At 43.4% G+C, this 18,071-nt stretch overlaps 1 pseudogene; it reads left to right on the forward strand.

Annotated features, from left to right (window-relative positions):
- Window positions 1–1,726: 1,726 nt before the first annotated feature.
- LOC115111186 (DNA primase small subunit-like) lies at window positions 1,727–16,220 on the forward strand (annotated as a pseudogene).
- The last annotated feature ends 1,851 nt before the right edge of the window (window positions 16,221–18,071 follow it).

Raw genomic sequence — 18,071 nt, forward strand, 5'->3', positions numbered from 1 at the left:
AATAGAGCTTCTGGTGTGATCAAAGAAAGATTATAAGAAGGGTGGTTTGATCCCTGAATGCTGATTGGCTGACAACTGTGGTATATCAGACCATTTACCACGGGTATGACAAAACATTTATTTTTACTGCTCTAATTACATTGATAATCAGTTTATAATAGCAATAAGGCACCTCGGGGGTTTATGGTATATGACCAATAAACCACAACCCCTCTGGCCTTAATGCTTAAATAGCTACATGAAAATGAGAGCGAGAGTAAAGATTATTGTTCCTAGTTGAGGTTAGTTACAAGTCAAGTATCCTGGCACCTGGCTTCGCATCAATTCAAAAGATTGACTGAAGTTTTGATGAGTTTTGATGTAGGGTCTGGGCATGTTGCAGCAGTATGTCGGAGGGAGAGTCCTAGATGTGAGAAGTGTGCAGGAGGGCGTGAGACAAAGGAATGTGTCGTTTCAGTGGAGAAAGTTGTAGGGGTGCCCGTGGGGCTGGAGATCGGAGGTGTTTGGTGAGAGAAAGGCAGGTTTAGGTTGCCAGGGTCAGAGTAGTAGGGAAAGTGGTGTTGTATGCAGTGAAGAGAGTGGTAGAGGAAGATGGGTACAGGGTGAGGGATACTGAGATGATTCCTTTGAGAAGGCAGAGACTAATAGAGAGTGATGGGAAGAATATGTGCTTCAGTGAGGTAGGTTTCTTGGCATTCATAGCTATGGTTGCAGAAATGGATGGAAAGTCCCAGAAAAGAGAGGCGGCAGAGAAATACTTGGGATTGTGAGGTTTTACTGCAGAACAGTTGCAGGGGGTGTTGAGTGGTAGTGTTCTTTCCCCCCAGACCGTTGGTTTAGATAGGGTAAATAGTAGAATGGGGTGTTTTTTTTAGAGCGGGCTATTAATTGTCAAGGTCATATTTTGCTTAACCTTATCACAAAGAATTTAATGTAGGTAGCTGTGAAACGCCTCACACTCCAGTACAGTAGGTGTATGCACCTTAAATTGGATGCAATCCGCCAACACAATTCCAAAGAAGAAGAAGTGACCACCTGGAAGCTGTGTGGGAGGAAACCCGGGCAGATCAGCTCAAACTGAAATATGTCAATTCAGCAAACAAACACTTTTCATCTGTTTTGTCCAATCCTAAGCATGAATTCATGCAGAATATTTCATGCAATCCTCTCCAAGTATGGATAACTGCATACTTGGAGTGTGTCTGAAAGTGGGTGTTTCAAAAGAAGTGGGTGGATCAACAGCTATGGATGTAACATTAATGGGTGGATCAACAGCGATGGGTGTAACATCAGAGCTCCATTATTGTTTAGACCAGCCATTTCCAGGTGCACCTCAGGTCAGCTTAATTTTTACATAGCAGGTTAGGATAATTAGCGTGTCAGGTTAGAGGAATGAGGTTAAGGTTAGGAAAAGGGTTAGGCTTAGCTAAAATGCTACAGTTGTCAACAATGGACTCGTCATGCAGCCCAATCAGCCATGCAAAATGGTCTTGAGTGGCAACAAAACTGCCCAATAGCTGATTTCCATACACCCACTTCTGTTGATCCTCCCACTTCTGTTGACACGCCCACTTTCAGACACACTCCATGTATGCAGTTACCTACGACTCTCTCATTGGCAGAATTGTCTCCCACACAGCTCCAGGCTGTCACTTCAGTTACTTGTCAATCGTTTGAACTGATGTGAAGCAAGGTGCAAGGACACTAAAACAATTGAGGGGTACAATCGGCTATCAACATTTTAGACGTTTTCTTATTATTTTCACTTAAATCTATACATTTGCATAATAACTTCAGAAATGCCAGCTGCTGATTACGACCAGGCCCCTCTACCGGAGCTATTACCCCTCTACTACCGCAGACTTCTCCCTTTCTCTCAATATTACCGGTGGCTGAAATATGGAGGAGTGACAAAGAACTACTCACATTGAAGGATGACATCTACGTACAACAGTCATTCAGCACTCTGAACGAGCTGGAGAAGGAGATGCAGAAGATAAATCTGTACAAGATTGACGTTGGAGCGGTCTACAGTCACAGGCCTAATCAGTATAACACAGTCAAGTCTGGATCCTTCCAGGCTCTGGAGAAGGAGCAGGTGTTTGATGTTGATATGACAGACTATGACAATATCAGAAGCTGTTGCAGTGCTGCAGACATCTGCCCAAAGTGCTGGACTCTGATGACTATTGTCATCCGTATCGTGGACAGAGCCCTTGGAGATGTCTTTGGTTTCCGGGACACTGAGAGGGGTGCATTGCTGGGTGTGTGACAAGGCCACCCGGAAGCTTTCAGTGCTCCGCTCCGCTGTGTCTGAGTACCTGAGTCTGGTCAAGGATGAAGACGAGACGGTGAGGAAAGTAGTACTGTCAGACTCAATTCATCCATTCATCAAAGAATCCCTGGTGGTGGTGGAGCACCACTTTCCCCAGTACTTTCTAGTGGGACAGGACATACTGGGCAACAAAGAGGTTGCAGACAAAGTGCTGTCCCTCGTGCCCAAAGATGTCAGAAAGGAGCTTCTGCAGTGTTTCCAGACTGAGAAAAACCCTGAGAAGCGCTGGGGAAGACTTAAGACTCTGGTCTAAAACAAACATACAACTGCCAAGGGCCACTACTTTGAGAAGGAGGTTATGTGCAGTACTTTTACCCTTGGCTCGTTGTGAACATCAGTAAAGGAGTCAACCATTTGCTGAAGAGCCCCATTCAGCATCCATCCCAAAACCAGGGGGATTTCTGTTCCTATTGACCTGCGAAAACCGGATCGCTTTGACCCCTTCGATGTGCCCACTACAAGTCTGATCTGTGAGTTGGATCAGCCCAAGACAGCAGAGGAGGAAGAGGAGGAGGAGGAGGACACCAAGGAGAATGAGAGAGAAGCAGGAGAGCGACGGAAGATAAGAGACTACAAACAAACAAGCTTGGCGAAGTATGTAAAAACTATTTGTTCAATTCCTGTAAGGGATGGCTCTTTCAAGGAAAGGGGGCATCTTAAAAAGAGTGTCCAACGGAAACACTGTCTGTTGCTGGGATTGGTACCTACAATGGTTGGCTAATCTTAACAAGCCCATCATATCAGTTGTTCATAATCTGACAGTTAAAGATGGAGAACACACATTACAGATACACTGTAAACAAATGGTCTGTTTGAGAATTGTCTTGCAAATATTTGACTCTTTATCAATGATTGAAAACCACAGTTGTGCAAAACGTTTAGAAAGCCTATTGCTGAAAATGACTTTGTACTACAAAAAAAAAAAAAAAAAGTGCCAGGACTGTAGGCAATTTTTGCTTTGATCACATCAGTAGCTCTATTTTCAAGGGGGCTGTTATTCTTTCATCTGTGTTGCCGCTCTCGCACCGCAGTCTGCATGTCATGTCATATTAAATGTCCATTAGTCTCACGTGGAATTCTCGTCTCGTCACATTTTCATTGACTAAAATGAAAAGAAATTTGTAATATTTTTTTTTTATGATAGTCATCTCCTCCTTTGGCCAGAGGCCTACTACTCACAATGGGACTGCTTTTTGTAACGTCAAATCAAATCCAATTTTATTTGTCACATACACATGGTTAGCAGATGTTAGTGCGAGTGTAGCGAAATGCTTGTGCTTCTAGTTCCGACAATGCAGTAATAACCAACAAGTAATCTAACTAACAATTCCAAAACTACTGTCTTATACACAGTGTAAGGGGATAAAGAATATGTACATAAAGATATATGAATGAGTGATGGTACAGAGCAGCATAGGCAAGATACAGTAGATGGTATCGAGTACAGTATATACATATGAGATGAGTATGTAAACAAAGTGGCATAGTTAAAGTGGCTAGTGATACATGTATTACATAAGGATGCAGTCAATGATATAGAGTACAGTATATACATATGCATATGAGATGAATAATGTAGGGTATGTAACATTATATTAGGTAGCATTGTTTAAAGTGGCTAGTGATATATTTTACATAATTTCCCATCAATTCCCATTATTAAAGTGGCTGGAGTTGAGTCAGTGTCAGTGTGTTGGCAGCAGCCACTCAATGTTAGTGGTGGCTGTTTAACAGTCTGATGGCCTTGAGATAGAAGCTGTTTTTCAGTCTCTCGGTCCCAGGTTTGATGCACCTGTACTGACCTCGCCTTCTGGATGATAGCGGGGTGAACAGGCAGTGGCTCGGGTGGTTGTTGTCCTTGATGATCTTTATGGCCTTCCTGTAACATCGGGTGGTGTAGGTGTCCTGGATGGCAGGTAGTTTGCCCCCGGTGATGCGTTGTGCAGACCTCACTACCCTCTGGAGAGCCTTGCGGTTGTGGGCGGAGCAGTTGCCGTACCAGGCGGTGATACAGCCCGCCAGGATGCTCTCGATTGTGCATCTGTAGAAGTTTGTGAGTGCTTTTGGTGACAAGCCGAATTTCTTCAGCCTCCTGAGGTTGAAGAGGCGCTGCTGCGCCTTCTTCACGATGCTGTCTGTGTGAGTGGACCAATTCAGTTTGTCTGTGATGTGTATGCCGAGGAACTTAAAACTTACTACCCTCTCCACTACTGTTCCATCGATGTGGATAGGGGGGGTGTTCCCTCTGCTGTTTCCTGAAGTCCACAATCATCTCCTTAGTTTTGTTGACGTTGAGTGTGAGGTTATTTTCCTGACACCACACTCCGAGGGCCCTCACCTCCTCCCTGTAGGCCGTCTCGTCGTTGTTGGTAATCAAGCCTACCACTGTTGTGTCGTCCGCAAACTTGATGACTGAGTTGGAGGCGTGCGTGGCCACGCAGTCGTGGGTGAACAGGGAGTACAGGAGAGGGCTCAGAACGCACCCTTGTGGGGCCCCAGTGTTGAGGATCAGCGGGGTGGAGATGTTGTTACCTACCCTCACCACCTGGGGGCGGCCCGTCAGGAAGTCCAGTACCCAGTTGCACAGGGCTGGGTCGAGACCCAGGGTCTAGGGTGTCAGGTAGGGTGGAGGTGATATGGTCCTTGACTAGTCTCTCAAAGCACTTCATGATGACGGAAGTGAGTGCTACGGGGGCGGTAGTCGTTTAGCTCAGTTACCTTAGTTTTCTTGGGAACAGGAACAATGGTGGCCCTCTTGAAGCATGTGGGAACAGCAGACTGGGATAGGGATTGATTGAATATGTCCGTAAACACACCAGCCAGCTGGTCTGCGCATGCTCTGAGGGCGCGGCTGGGGATGCCGTCTGGGCCTGCAGCCTTGCGAGGGTTGACACGTTTAAATGTTTTCCTCACGTCGGCTGCAGTGAAGGAGAGTCTGCATGTTTTAGTTGCGGGCAGTGTCAGTGGCACTGTATTGTCCACAAAGCGGGAAAAAAAGTTATTTAGTCTGCCTTTGAACCATTTCCCTGTTTGACCGCTAGGTTTTAAGGCTATTATGACTCATACTGTGGTACTCTATTCAGGAGCCTGCTCTCAATGAGTGTATACAGTCTGCTGCTGCCGCTCTGCTTATCGTCAGATGGGGCGAGGAGAGGAGGTAGGGGGCCCACGTTGGTAATTTGGGGGCTCTGCCTTGATTGGGTAATTAATTACTGGTCAATTGTGTGAGTCAGGGCTGGACCCAAGTCCATAGGGGTCCAAGAGGCAAAACATAAATTATATAAATAAACACATTATATATATATATATATATATATATATATTCATACAGTTGAAGTCAGAAGGTTGCATACTTAGGTTGTTTTTCAACCACTCCACAAATTTCTTGTTAACAAACTATAGTTTTGGCAAGTCGGTTAGGACATCTACTTTGTGCATAACACAAGTCATTTTTCCAACAATTGTTTACAGACAGATTATTTCACTTATAATTCACTGTATCACAATTCCAGTGGGTCAGAAGTTTACATACAATAAGTTGACTGTGCCTTTAAAACAGCTTGGAAAATTCCAGGAAATTATGTCACAAGTTACCTGTGGTGTCTAGATATAATTTGCCTTCTACGTCATCAAAAGGAAAATCAAACTCAACATCCCAATTAGGATCTGTCAAAAAATATTTCATTCAGTTATATAACTCTTGGGTTGTGAGATCTGGGGACCGCTCGCCAACCAAGAGTTCATAAAATGGTACAAACACCCAGTTGAGACTTCTCATGCAAAAATGTACTTTCTGTGCAACGCAAAACCACAAACAATGCATGCAGAATTAGGACCACACCCGTTAGTTTTCAAAATCCAGAAAAGAGCTGTTAAATTCTACAATCACCTAAAAGGAAGTTATGCCTACACATTCCATCACCTATAGTGAGATGAGTCCCCTCAGCCAGCTGGTTCTGAGACTCTGTTCACGAACACAAACAGAGCCCCAGGACAGATACACAATTAGACCAAACTAAATTATGAGAAAGCAAAAAGAGAACTATTTGGCACGGGAAAGAATCAACCAAAAAAACTGAGTGAATTGGAATGCTATCTGTCCCTAAACAGAGAGTATGCAGTGGCAGATGCCAAGTGTTGGCTGGAGTGCTGTAAAGGTCACCGCCATTGGACTCTGGAGCAGTGGAAACACGTTGTCTGGAGTGATGAATCATACTTCACCATCTGGGAGTTCGACGGACGAATCTGGGTTTGGCAGATGCCAGGAGAACGCTACCTACCCCAATATATAGTGCCAAATGTAAAGTTTGCAATAATGGTCTGTGGCTTTTTTTGATGGTTCGGTCCAGGAACTAGTTCCAGTGAAGGGAAATCTTAACGCTACAGCCTACATTCTAGACGATTCTGTGCTTCCAACTTTCTGGCAATAGTTTGGGAAAGGCCCTTTCCTGTTTCAGCATGACAATGCCCCCATGCACAAAGCGAGGTCCATACGGAAATGGTTTGGCGAGATCGGTGTGGAAGAACTTGACTGACCTGCACAGTGCCCTGACCTCAACTCCATTGAACACCTTTGGGATGAATTGGAACGCCGACTGCATGCAAGGCCTAATCGACCAATATCAGCGTCCAATCTTACTAATGTTCTTGTGGTTGAATGGAAGCAAGTCCCTGCAGAAATGTTCCAACATCTAGTGGAAATACTTCCCAGAAGAGTGGAGGCTGTTATAGCAGCAAAGGGGGGACCAATGGTTTTGGAATGAGATATTTCCAACCTTTGTGAATGCAATGTTTACTGTTCATTTCTCATTGTTTTTTGTTGATATTGTTTTTTCTTCTCACGTTTGTTTATTGTTTAATTTACTTGCTTTGGCAATGTAAACACGTTTCCAACACCAATAAAGCCCCTTTGAACTGAAAGAGAGAGAGGTATGGAGGTTTTCCAATACAATGTAGATGTATGTGTTCCAGAGTAGAGAGACACACAGTATGTTGCTACTGTAATTGAAAACTGGCAATGTCTGCTGTGGCAGGTGAGAAAGTGCAAGTTACCTGAATGTCTTGTATTTATATTGTGTTGGCTTTTTAATTTTTAATAATTTTTTATTTAACTTTTATTTAACTACTCAAGTCAGAACAAATTCTTATTTAAAATGACGGCCTACCAAAAGGCAAAAGGCCTCTTGAGTGGGCGGGGGCTGGGATTTAAAAAAAAATCTCTATATATAAATATAGGACAAAATACACATCACGACAAGACTACATAAAGAGAGACCTCAGACAACAACATAGCAAGGCTGTCACGATAGTTGGAAGCATACTCGGACCAACGTGCAGCGTGATCTGGGTTCCACATCTTTTTTGTTTAAGGTAAGTGAACCACACAACAAAACAATAAAGAATAAAAGAAACGTGATGACAATGGAGCGCTAACATACAGCTACACATAACACAAACCATATCCCATAACACACAGGTGGAAAAAATGCTACTTAAATATGATCCCCAATTAGAGACAATGATAGCCAGCTGCCTCTAATTGGGAATCATACCAAACACCAACATAGAAAAACTAAACTAGAACTCCACGTAGAAAATAATAACTAGAAGAAAAAAAACAGTCACACCCTGACCTACTCTACCATAGAAAATAAGGGCTCTCTGTGGTCAGGACGTGACAAAAGCAGCAACACATGACAACAACATGGTAGCAGCACAAAACATGGTACAAACATTTTTGGGCACAGACAACAGCACAAAGGGCAAGAAGGTAGAGACAATAATGATTCAGACAAAGCAGCCACAACTGTCAGTAAGAGTGTTCATGATTGAGTCTTTGAATGAAGACATTGAGATAAAACTGTCCAGTTTGAGTGTTTGTTGCAGCTCGTTCCAGTCGCTGGAGGATGAGGGCTGCGGTAGATATCTCAGATAGGGGGGAGTGAGGTCTAAGAGGGTTTTATAAACAAGCATCAACCAGTGGGTCTTGCGACAGGTATACAGAGATGACCACTTTACAGAGGAGTATAGAGTGCAGTGATGTGTCTTATAAGGAGCATTGGCGGCAAATCTGATGGCAGAATGGTAAAGAACATCTAGCCATTCGAGAGCACCCTTACCTGCCGATCTATAAAGTATGTTTCCGTAATCTAGCATGGATAGGATGGTCATCTGAATCAGGGTTAGTTTGGCAGCTGGGGTGAAGGAGGAGCAATTACGATAGATGAAACCAAGTCTAGATTTAACTTAAGCCTGCAGCTCTGATATGTGCTGAGAGAAGGACAGTGTACTGGCTCGCCATATTCCCAAGTACTTGTATGAGTACAAGAGGTAGTAATCACGCATGTGGTGTGGGGAGAGGGGCATTCTTCTTACCAAACCACGTGACCTTTGTTTTGGAGGTGTTCAGAACAGGGTTAAGGGTAGAGAAAGCTTGTTGGACACTAAGAAAGCCAGTTGAGGGGCCAGCAAAGTATAAGACTGTATCATCTGCATTTAAATGGATGAGAGCGCTTCCTACTGCCCGAGCTATGTTTTTGATGGGGCCTAGGATTGAGCCTTGGGGTAGTCCCTTCGTGACAGGCAGTGGCTGAGACAGCAGATTTTCTGACTTTATACACTGCACTCTTTGAGAGAGGTAGTTAGCAAACCAGGCCAAAGACACCTTAGAGAAACCAATACTCTTTAGCCGGCCCACAAGAATGGGATGGTCTACCGTATGAAAAGCTTTGGCCAAGTATATAAATATCAGGACAACATTGCTTCGAATCAAGGGCAATGGTGACATCAGTGAAGACCTTTAAGGTTGCAGTGACACATCCATAACCTGAGTGGAAAACAGATTGCATACCAGAGAGAATACTATAGACATTATTTTGAACAGAATGGATTATTTTTGTATTTTATACAACATTCTTAGTAGATTTCATCTCTCAATGTTCATCTCAAAGTGCAATAGATTTCTCCATTTAGATGTTGAAATTCCCTAGTGATGGAAAGTTCGACTCTTTTTACTGACTCTGATCTTTTCGAATCTTTCAGTGAAAATAACAAATATTTCTACTAATTTTGTTCATATGAGTCTTTAATGCTCAGAGCACGCAGGAACCCATAACGGAGAACCATGAACTGAAAACTGTAGATAGTCATGATTCTACAAGCCTCGCGTTCACGTTATTCATTGCTAGGCATACAAATAAGATTATTTATTGGTACATTTGAAATGAGGTCTGGTTGTGGTTGCATGCAGACTAGACTCTGAAGAACTCTTGGTGGACTGAATTTATATTTATATATATATATTTTCTGACAGCCATAGACACATGTCATTTCCATCACATCATTAAGCATCCATTTTAGTTAAAAATTAAATATCATACAATTAATTTCTTATACATTTGTACATTAACTTGCGTTTAATATTATTTTCAGTGATTTTTAACATTTTCCTAATATTAATAATTCAACACAACGCCTGAATGTATAAACTTTCCTTTGTGACAGTTGAAAACATTTATTTATTATGAAAAATAAGATACTTACACCAAACCTTTTTGTGAGATTATTACAACAACCATATGATTTCCCTATCTAAAACAAATCAATCAATGTCAATTATACATAATATACTACTTTACCTCAATGACAAGGTGGAAATGACAAGGTGTGTTGGAAATAAAATATGTAAAAAAAAATATGTACAAAAAGAATATATTATTGCAAACATTTTGAACAACAACCATTGTTAAACATTTAATTAAAATAAGACAAAGTAAGATTCCAAAATTAGCCGATGGGCAGAGCTCAAAGAAGTTGGCCAGTATTTTTGAGAAATGGGCCCAGATTGCAGAGAGTTCATCCGCATAGTAGAGCTCTGTGAGCAATGTGAAACTGTATCATTTGTAGCGTTTCCAACACAAGTGTGCTGCTTGTGAGAATCACCAAAGTGAACTGCTGGATTTCACTGGTGTATTTACACAGGTAGTTCTCTGCAAAGTCAATATGCACGATGATCTCTTTCCGCAGATTCTCTTTCCGCAGATTCTATTTGAATTCTCTCTGTTTGGAGTGTTGGTGTTGAATGTTGTACACGTGTTTCCCCAACTTCTCTTTCAATCCTTTGGAGAAGACCTCCAGTAGAATTTACAGTGTGTCACATACCTTTTCTTTTACTGTCAAATGCACAGTGAACTTCTCCATGTTTCCCTCTTTGTTTTTCTTCTTTCTCTCTCTCTCTCTCTTCAGCTTTGTTTTTCCACTCAAACCACCAGACTCACCAGCATTAAAGTCAGATGTTTACGCTCTTTTGCTTGGCAAAAGGAGCACTCTGTCTACATGCACTCTTTCTTCAGGTTCTCACAGTACAAAGACTCTATAAGGTTCTCAATGTTGCTGCAGCTGAAACCCCATCACTTTTTGTGGTACCCCCTCCCCTGAAAAGTTTGTCCTGTTCCACTGGAGGTCATAAGGTGAATGAACTGGAGGTAAAGACTTAAATGTAAATGGTTTTGCAGAACTGGAGGTTAGCGTAGGTTTTGCAGAGGTCTGTGTCTCATATCTTGGACTATTGGCTTCCAAGCTTTTTCCTTCCAGCAAGTATTCGACTTCTCATTCCTGTTGCAGACGGTGAGGAAGGGGTACCAGGGAGTGGATCAGGGGCAAATAAGTTAGGGGCAGGTATGTTGGCCTCATGTTCTGGCTGCTATTCATCTGGTAACTGAGGTGGTGTGTTGCCTGGTATGTTGGCCTCATGTTCTGGCTGCTATTCATCTGGTAACTGAGGTGGTGTGTTGCCTGATAGGTTGGCCTCATGTTCTGGCTGCTATTCATCTGGTAACTGAGGTGGTGTGTTGCCTGATAGGTGGGTCTCATGTTCTGGCTGCTATTCATCTGGTAACTGAGGTGGTGTGTTGCCTCATGTTCTGGTTGCTATTCATCATGTTCTGGCTGCTATTCATCTGGTAACTGAGGTGGTGTGTTGCCTGATAGGTGGGTCTCATGTTCTGGCTGCTATTCATCTGGTAACTGAGGTGGTGTGTTGCCTGATAGGTGGTGTGGTCTCATGTTCTGGCTGCTATTCATCTGGTAACTGATCTGGTAACTGGTGTGTGTAGGTTGTCTCATGTTCTAGGTTGGTATTCATCTGGTTCTGGCTGCTATTCATCTGGTAACTGAGGTGGTGTGTTGCCTGATAGGTGGGTCTCATGTTCTGGCTGCTATTCATCTGGTAACTGAGGTGGTGTGTTGCCTGATAGGTGGGTCTCATGTTCTGGCTGCTATTCATCTGGTAACTGAGGTGGTGTGTTGCCTGATAGGTTAGCCTCATGTTCTGGCTGCTATTCATCTGGTAACTGAGGTGGTGTGTTGCCTGATAGGTGGGTCTCATGTTCTGGCTGCAGGTCATCTGGTAACTGAGGTGGTGTGTTGCCTGATAGGTGGGTCTCATGTTCTGGCTGCAGGTCATCTGGTAACTGAGGTGGTGTGTTGCCTGATAGGTTGGTCTCATGTTCTGGCTGCTATTCATCTGGTGACTGAGGTGGTGTGTTGCCTGATAGGTAGGTCTCCAGTGCAACTGCTCTCTTTAAAGTCTGTCTTCTATTCCATTGGTTGCATTTCTATTGCCTTCTCTTGCTTCTTTGTTCTCACTTTGTAAGCTCAGAGATAGTTTTCATTTCTCCCTTCTCTTTCAGTATCTCTCCCTGTCTTTTTGCAGATGTTCCTGGGATTTCTATGTGCGTGACATCTATTTGTCTGTGCTGTTTCATGTGACATCTTCTAATTAAATGAATTTAAAACATGATTAAATAAGCCTAAAACAAAAGAAAGTACGTTCTGTCATTACCACCACAGTTCAAGTTTGTGATAGAAATGACTGGGATCTAAATGACGCTTCTACAGTTTTTGGAGAAAAATGACAGACTGCTTAGCATGCTTTGGCTAATATTACAGCTAGCATATAGTTAGCTAGCATACACTAAATACATAAAATATACTTTTTTCATTTTATTATTCTACCACAAATTAAAGAAATTAAAGCCTGTTTGCAAATGACTGACAATAAAAATATTCTGGACAAAAGCAATATTTACCAAATTTTTTCCTCAACTTCTGGACATCACATCTGGAACAACTGTCTGTTGCAGCCATGTGCTTCAGAGATAAGTTTCCATGTTAACTAAATTAACATTCTCTTAGTGAGGTATAGGTCCTCCGTGGTGGAAATGACACCACTAACAAAGGACAGGTATATTTTGTGTAAATAACAATATAAAGGGCATACTCACAATAAATATTGATATAGATTTTATTTAATAGACTCTTTCTCTAGTAGATAACATTATATAATTAAGCAATAAGGCCCGAGGGGGTGTGGTATATGGCCAATATACCATGGCTAAGGGCTGTTCTTAAGCATGACGCAATGCAGAGTTCCTGGACACAGCCCTTAGCCATAGTATATTAGACATATATCACAAACCCCCGAGGTGCCTTATTGCTATTATAAACTGGTTACCAACGCAATTAGAGCAGTAAAAACATGAGTTGTGTCATACCTGTGGTATTGCTGTCAGCCAATCAGCATTCAGGGCTCAAACCACCCAGTGTAATTATTTATGTTTTCTCCTAGAAAAACTCAAAAATCTGGGTCAGGGACAAGGGCAAAACAGTGAAATTGAGGTATAAAATGCATCTGAAATGTTTCTAAAATACTTAGTGTTAAAAAATCTGGGGTGATTGTAGTGTGAACTGAACACATAAAGTCCAATAAATTGACCCTGAGGACATATAATTGCCTGTAGTTGCATAATCACCCTAATACTGCTGTAGAATGAATTGCAGCCAGTAGGTCAAACAAACAACTAAAATGAATGAGTCACTCAGAAAAACTAGTTGTTTGTCTTGGAATTCCCCCAGGTGTCAGCGACAGACAGCTTCATGAATAGATGGTATAATGTTTAAGTCTATTGAATGGTCTAGCCTAGGTTCCCATACGTGATCAATTTCTAATGTTTAAACAGGAAGTCAATGTATCAATGGCCACAAACTACACTGAAACTCACAGATTGGGACAACACCTTCACATGAAACCCTGAATATAGGTGGAACCAGTGGCGTCATTAGGCCTGGGCTTCCAGGGCTTCAGCCCATGATATTTTTCGTCCAGCCCAGAACCTTTTTTTTCAGTCTGGTATGAGTTTCCATAAACACACATCACTTGCGCTATACAGTATTTTTTTAAAAATGTTTTACTGACATTTTTACTAGTTTTATTATTTTTCTTCCTCTGCTAATTGTCTAAATCCATGCCTTACAATTTATGTTCATAAAATCTGATTTTAAGCCTAACCCTAACCTTAGCCCAAACCTTAACCACACTGCTAACCTTAACATTTTTGTAGCCAATTTTGACTCTGTCTGTGGAATCTGACTTGGGGCTGTGTTATCTAGCAGGAACCCAGTAGTAGGCACTACAAGAAGCCCCTTGAGGGGCACGGTAGCTGCTGAGATTGGCCAAGATTTCACAATGCAGTGGACTGCTCACGTCGATTGACCCCTCCCCCACACATAAAGCACATAAGATGTCAATAGGCAGTTCATTTTGCATCACCCGGTGGCCCAGGTGAGTGGAATTTACACATTGTAAACCATTCAATTGGTCTTTAAGTGAAATCTCCACCCACCTGGTGCACTGGGCAATCCAAAACGAACTCGCCCTATGTCATCATTCAGCAAAATGAATAATCATTTTGATAATATAATCACTCAGTCAGAGTCTGCAGTATAGCGCTGAGCAAAGTGTGATAAATTTAATTTTTGTCTTAATCTGTTGTTGTCTAGTACTGTATTTTTGCTAGCTAGAGCCATCTACTTTAAGTGCTGACTGCCTTCCCTAGCCTTCATTTACCATTTAAGTCATTTAGCTTATCCAGAGCGACTTACAAATTGGTGCTTTCACCTTATGACATCCAGTGGAACAGAACTGCTGATCTAGGTCCTTTTCCCAGTAGCCTAAAGAGGAACTTGGTGTGTGAACTGCTGACTGCCTTCCCAGTAGCCTACTTGGTGTGTGAACTGCTGACTGCCTTCCCAGTAGCCTACTTGGTGTGTGAACTGCTGACTGCCTTCCCAGTAGCCTACTTGGTGTGTGAACTGCTGACTGCCTTCCCAGTAGCCTACTTGGTGTGTGAACTGCTGACTGCTCATAACAAGCAGATTATGGTTGACACATCAACCAGGATTAAAGGGCAGGGACATTTGTGACTGTTGTTGTTTTTGTAATCAGTGGCTGTGTTGGAGGGGAGTGGTTTCTCCTGTCCTATTAGTACTTTAGTCTCCTCTGTTTTAGCAGCAGCAGTTGTGACAGTGGTGGTCTCGTTGCCAAAGCAAAGACAGTTCTGCCAAGTTGTTCTGCAGGGTTATTGGAGGAAGGAAAGAGAGGAAGGCTCCACACCCCTCTCTCACTTGTGTATCTTACATAGTTATTTTAAAATGATCTAACTTTGCTCTTTGGTAGCTCTGGCAACTATGTGTGTGTTTTCTATACCTGTTCGCTCCTCTCCCTGTAGGTTTTACAGACGCTCCCCATCCCTTGGCTGCAACCCATAACACAGAACTACCCTATGCCTTGAACTTTTTCACCCCTCTCTCTCCAGATGAAATCCTGCAACTAGTGAGGACCGGCCGCCCGATAACCTGCCTACTCGACCCCATCCTCTCAGTCCTTACTACCTCACCATCTCATACCTGGCCACTGGCTGTGTCCACTCTGACTTTCAAATTGGCCCAAGTCGCTCCCTTCCTCAAGAAATCAACACTCAACAACTCTGACGTTAAAAACTACAGACCGGTATCCCTTCTGTCTTTTCTTAGTGGAGCACGCTGTCTCTGACAAACTTTCTCGCTATCTCTCTCAGAACGCTCTTCTTGACCCTAACCAGTCAGTCTTTATGATGGGTCACTCAACCAAGACGGCTCTTTTCTGTGTCACAGAGGTTCTCCACCCTGCCAAAGCTGACACTCTCCTCTGTTCTTATCCTCATAGCTCTATCAGATACTCCTCTCCACCTTCTTTAGGCTGGGCGTCTCAGGCTCTGCACACTCTTCAATTGCATCCTAGCAGGCAAGCCACTCCTACCAGGTGACGTGGAGAGGATCTGTGTCTGCACCACATACTCTCATTACTGGTGTCCCCCAGGGCTCTGTTCTAGGCCCTCTTCTCTCTATACACCAAGTCACTCGGCTCTGTCATATCCTCACCTGGTCTCTTCTATCATTGCTATGTGGATGACACTCAACTACTTTTCTCCTTCCCCCCTTCTGACACCCAGGTGGCGAAATGCATCTCTGTGTGACTGGCAGATATCTCAGCTTGCCAAGCTCAACCTTGGAAAGACGAAGCTGCTCTTCCTCATGGAGAAGGCCTGCCTACTCCAAGACCTCTCTCATGGTTGACAACTCCACAGTGTCTCCCTCCCAGAGTGCAAAGAACCTTGGCGTGACCCTGGACACCAACCTGTCATTCGATGCAAACATCAAAGCAACTCATTCCTGCAGGTTTATGCTCTACAAAATCCGTAGAGTACGACCCTACCTCACACAGAACGCTGCAGCCCGGTTGGTGTTCAATCTTCCCAAGTTCTCCCATGTCACCCCACTCCACTGGCTTCCAGTCAAAGCTCGCAGCCACTACAAGACCATGGTACTTGCCCACGGAGCAGGAAGAGGAACTGCCCCTCCCTACATGAAGGCTTTGCTCAAACCCTACACCCCAACCCGAACACTCTGTTATGCCACCTCTGGTCTCTTGGCCCTCCCACCCCTGCGGGAGGGCAGCTCCCACTCAGCCCAGTCCAAGCTCTACTCTGTCCTGGCACCCCAATTGTGAACTAGCTTCCCCCTGAAGCTAGAACAGCAGAGTCCCTGCACATCTTCCCGAAAACACCTGAAACCCTACCTCTTCAAAGAGTATCTTAATTAATCCAATACCCCGACAAAATGTGGACACCCCTTCAAATTAGTGGATTTGCCCATTTCAGCCACACGCGTTGCTGGAAGCAATGTCAGCAGAAGAACTGCTTGTCGGGAGCTTCATGAAATGGGTTTCCATAGCGGAGCAGCCACACACAAGCCTAAGATTACCATGTGCAATGCCAAGCGTTTGTTGGACTGGTGTAAAGCTTGCTGCCATTGGACTCTGGAGCAGTGGAAACGCGTTCTCTGGAGTGATGAATCACGCTTCTTCATCTGACAGTCCGATGGACAAATCTAGGTTTGGCGGATGCCAGGAGAACGCTACCTGCCCGAATTCATAGTGCCAACTGTAAAGTTTGGTGGAGGAGGAATAATGATCTGGGGCTGTTTTTCATGATTCCGGCTTGGCCCCTTAGTTCCAGTGAAGGGAAATCTTAACGCTACAGCATACAATGACATTCTAGACAATTCTGTTCCTTTCAACTTTGTGGCAACAGTTTGGGGAAGGCCCTTTTTCCTGTTTCAGCATAACAATTCCTCCATGCACAAAGCAAGTTCCATACAGAATTAGTTTGTTTAGATCGGTGTGAAAGAACTTGACTGGCCTGCACAGAGCCCTGACCTTAACCCTATCAAAAACCTTTGGGATGGATTGGAACATTGACTGTGAGCTGGAGGGGGGGGCAACTCCATATTAATGCCCATGAATTTGGAATGAGATGTTCGACGAGCAGGTGTTCACATACTTTTTCTATTGTATTGTACCTACTTTTTCTATTGTTGCATTGTCGAAAGGTTAACCTGCAAGTAAGGGAAAGGGGAGACCTAGTCAGTTGCACAACTGAACACACCAAAATGTGTCTTCCGCACTTATCCCATCCCTCTGAATCAGAGGAGCGCTAGGGGGCCTGACTTAATCGACATCATCGGTACCCGGGGAGCAGTTGTTGTTAGGGGTTAACTGCCTTGGTCAAGGGCAGAACGGCAGATTTTTCCACCTTGCCGGCTCGGGATTACTGGGTTAATGCTCTTAGCTCTTAACCAATAGGCTACCTGCTGCTCCGGTAAGCATTTTAATGCACTGTGTACTTCATGTACATCTGACTAATAAACAAACTTGAACTTAGAAGGGAAGGGGGTGGGCATCCAGAAAGAGGGGGGGAAATATGTCCAGCTTTGTAGTTAAATTGTGAAAAATATTGAAAATACATAGCCCCTTAAATTGTGTCCTCAAATGTTATGAAATCTAAAAATCTCACATTAGCTGGTAGACTGACAAAATGAAATGAATCATAGAGGTCTTATAACATTAAATTCTACAGGTATTTTTTGGGGGGCTCATGTTTCTTTATATTCATGTAGCTTCTTATCTGACATGTTTGGAGTTGTATTGCTCTGTTACGCAGACACTAGAATATATTTTTACAGTTGAGTTGCCCTGGTCATGTGAGTATACAGTGTCTTTAACCTCTCTAGGGTATCGTCCCACCTGGCCAACATCCAGTGAGATTGCAGAGCACCAAATTCAAATACAGAAATACTCATTATAGGGGAGCACGTGATGCCGCGGAGCTGAGCAGACGTTGACAAACCGAGCTCTTCAAAGTTATTCTATTTTTACCTAAATAACAACGTTGAAACAAAATTCTAACATCGGCTGATAAATTGTCAAGTACTTACCTTCCCAAAGAGCCATGGACCTCCGACCGAGAGGCAAGAAGGACGACCAAAACGTTGTTGATTCCCAAGATAACGATAACGCTAC

The sequence above is a fragment of the Oncorhynchus nerka genome, linkage group LG27 (assembly GCF_034236695.1).
Source record: "Oncorhynchus nerka isolate Pitt River linkage group LG27, Oner_Uvic_2.0, whole genome shotgun sequence".
NCBI lineage: Eukaryota > Metazoa > Chordata > Actinopteri > Salmoniformes > Salmonidae > Oncorhynchus > Oncorhynchus nerka.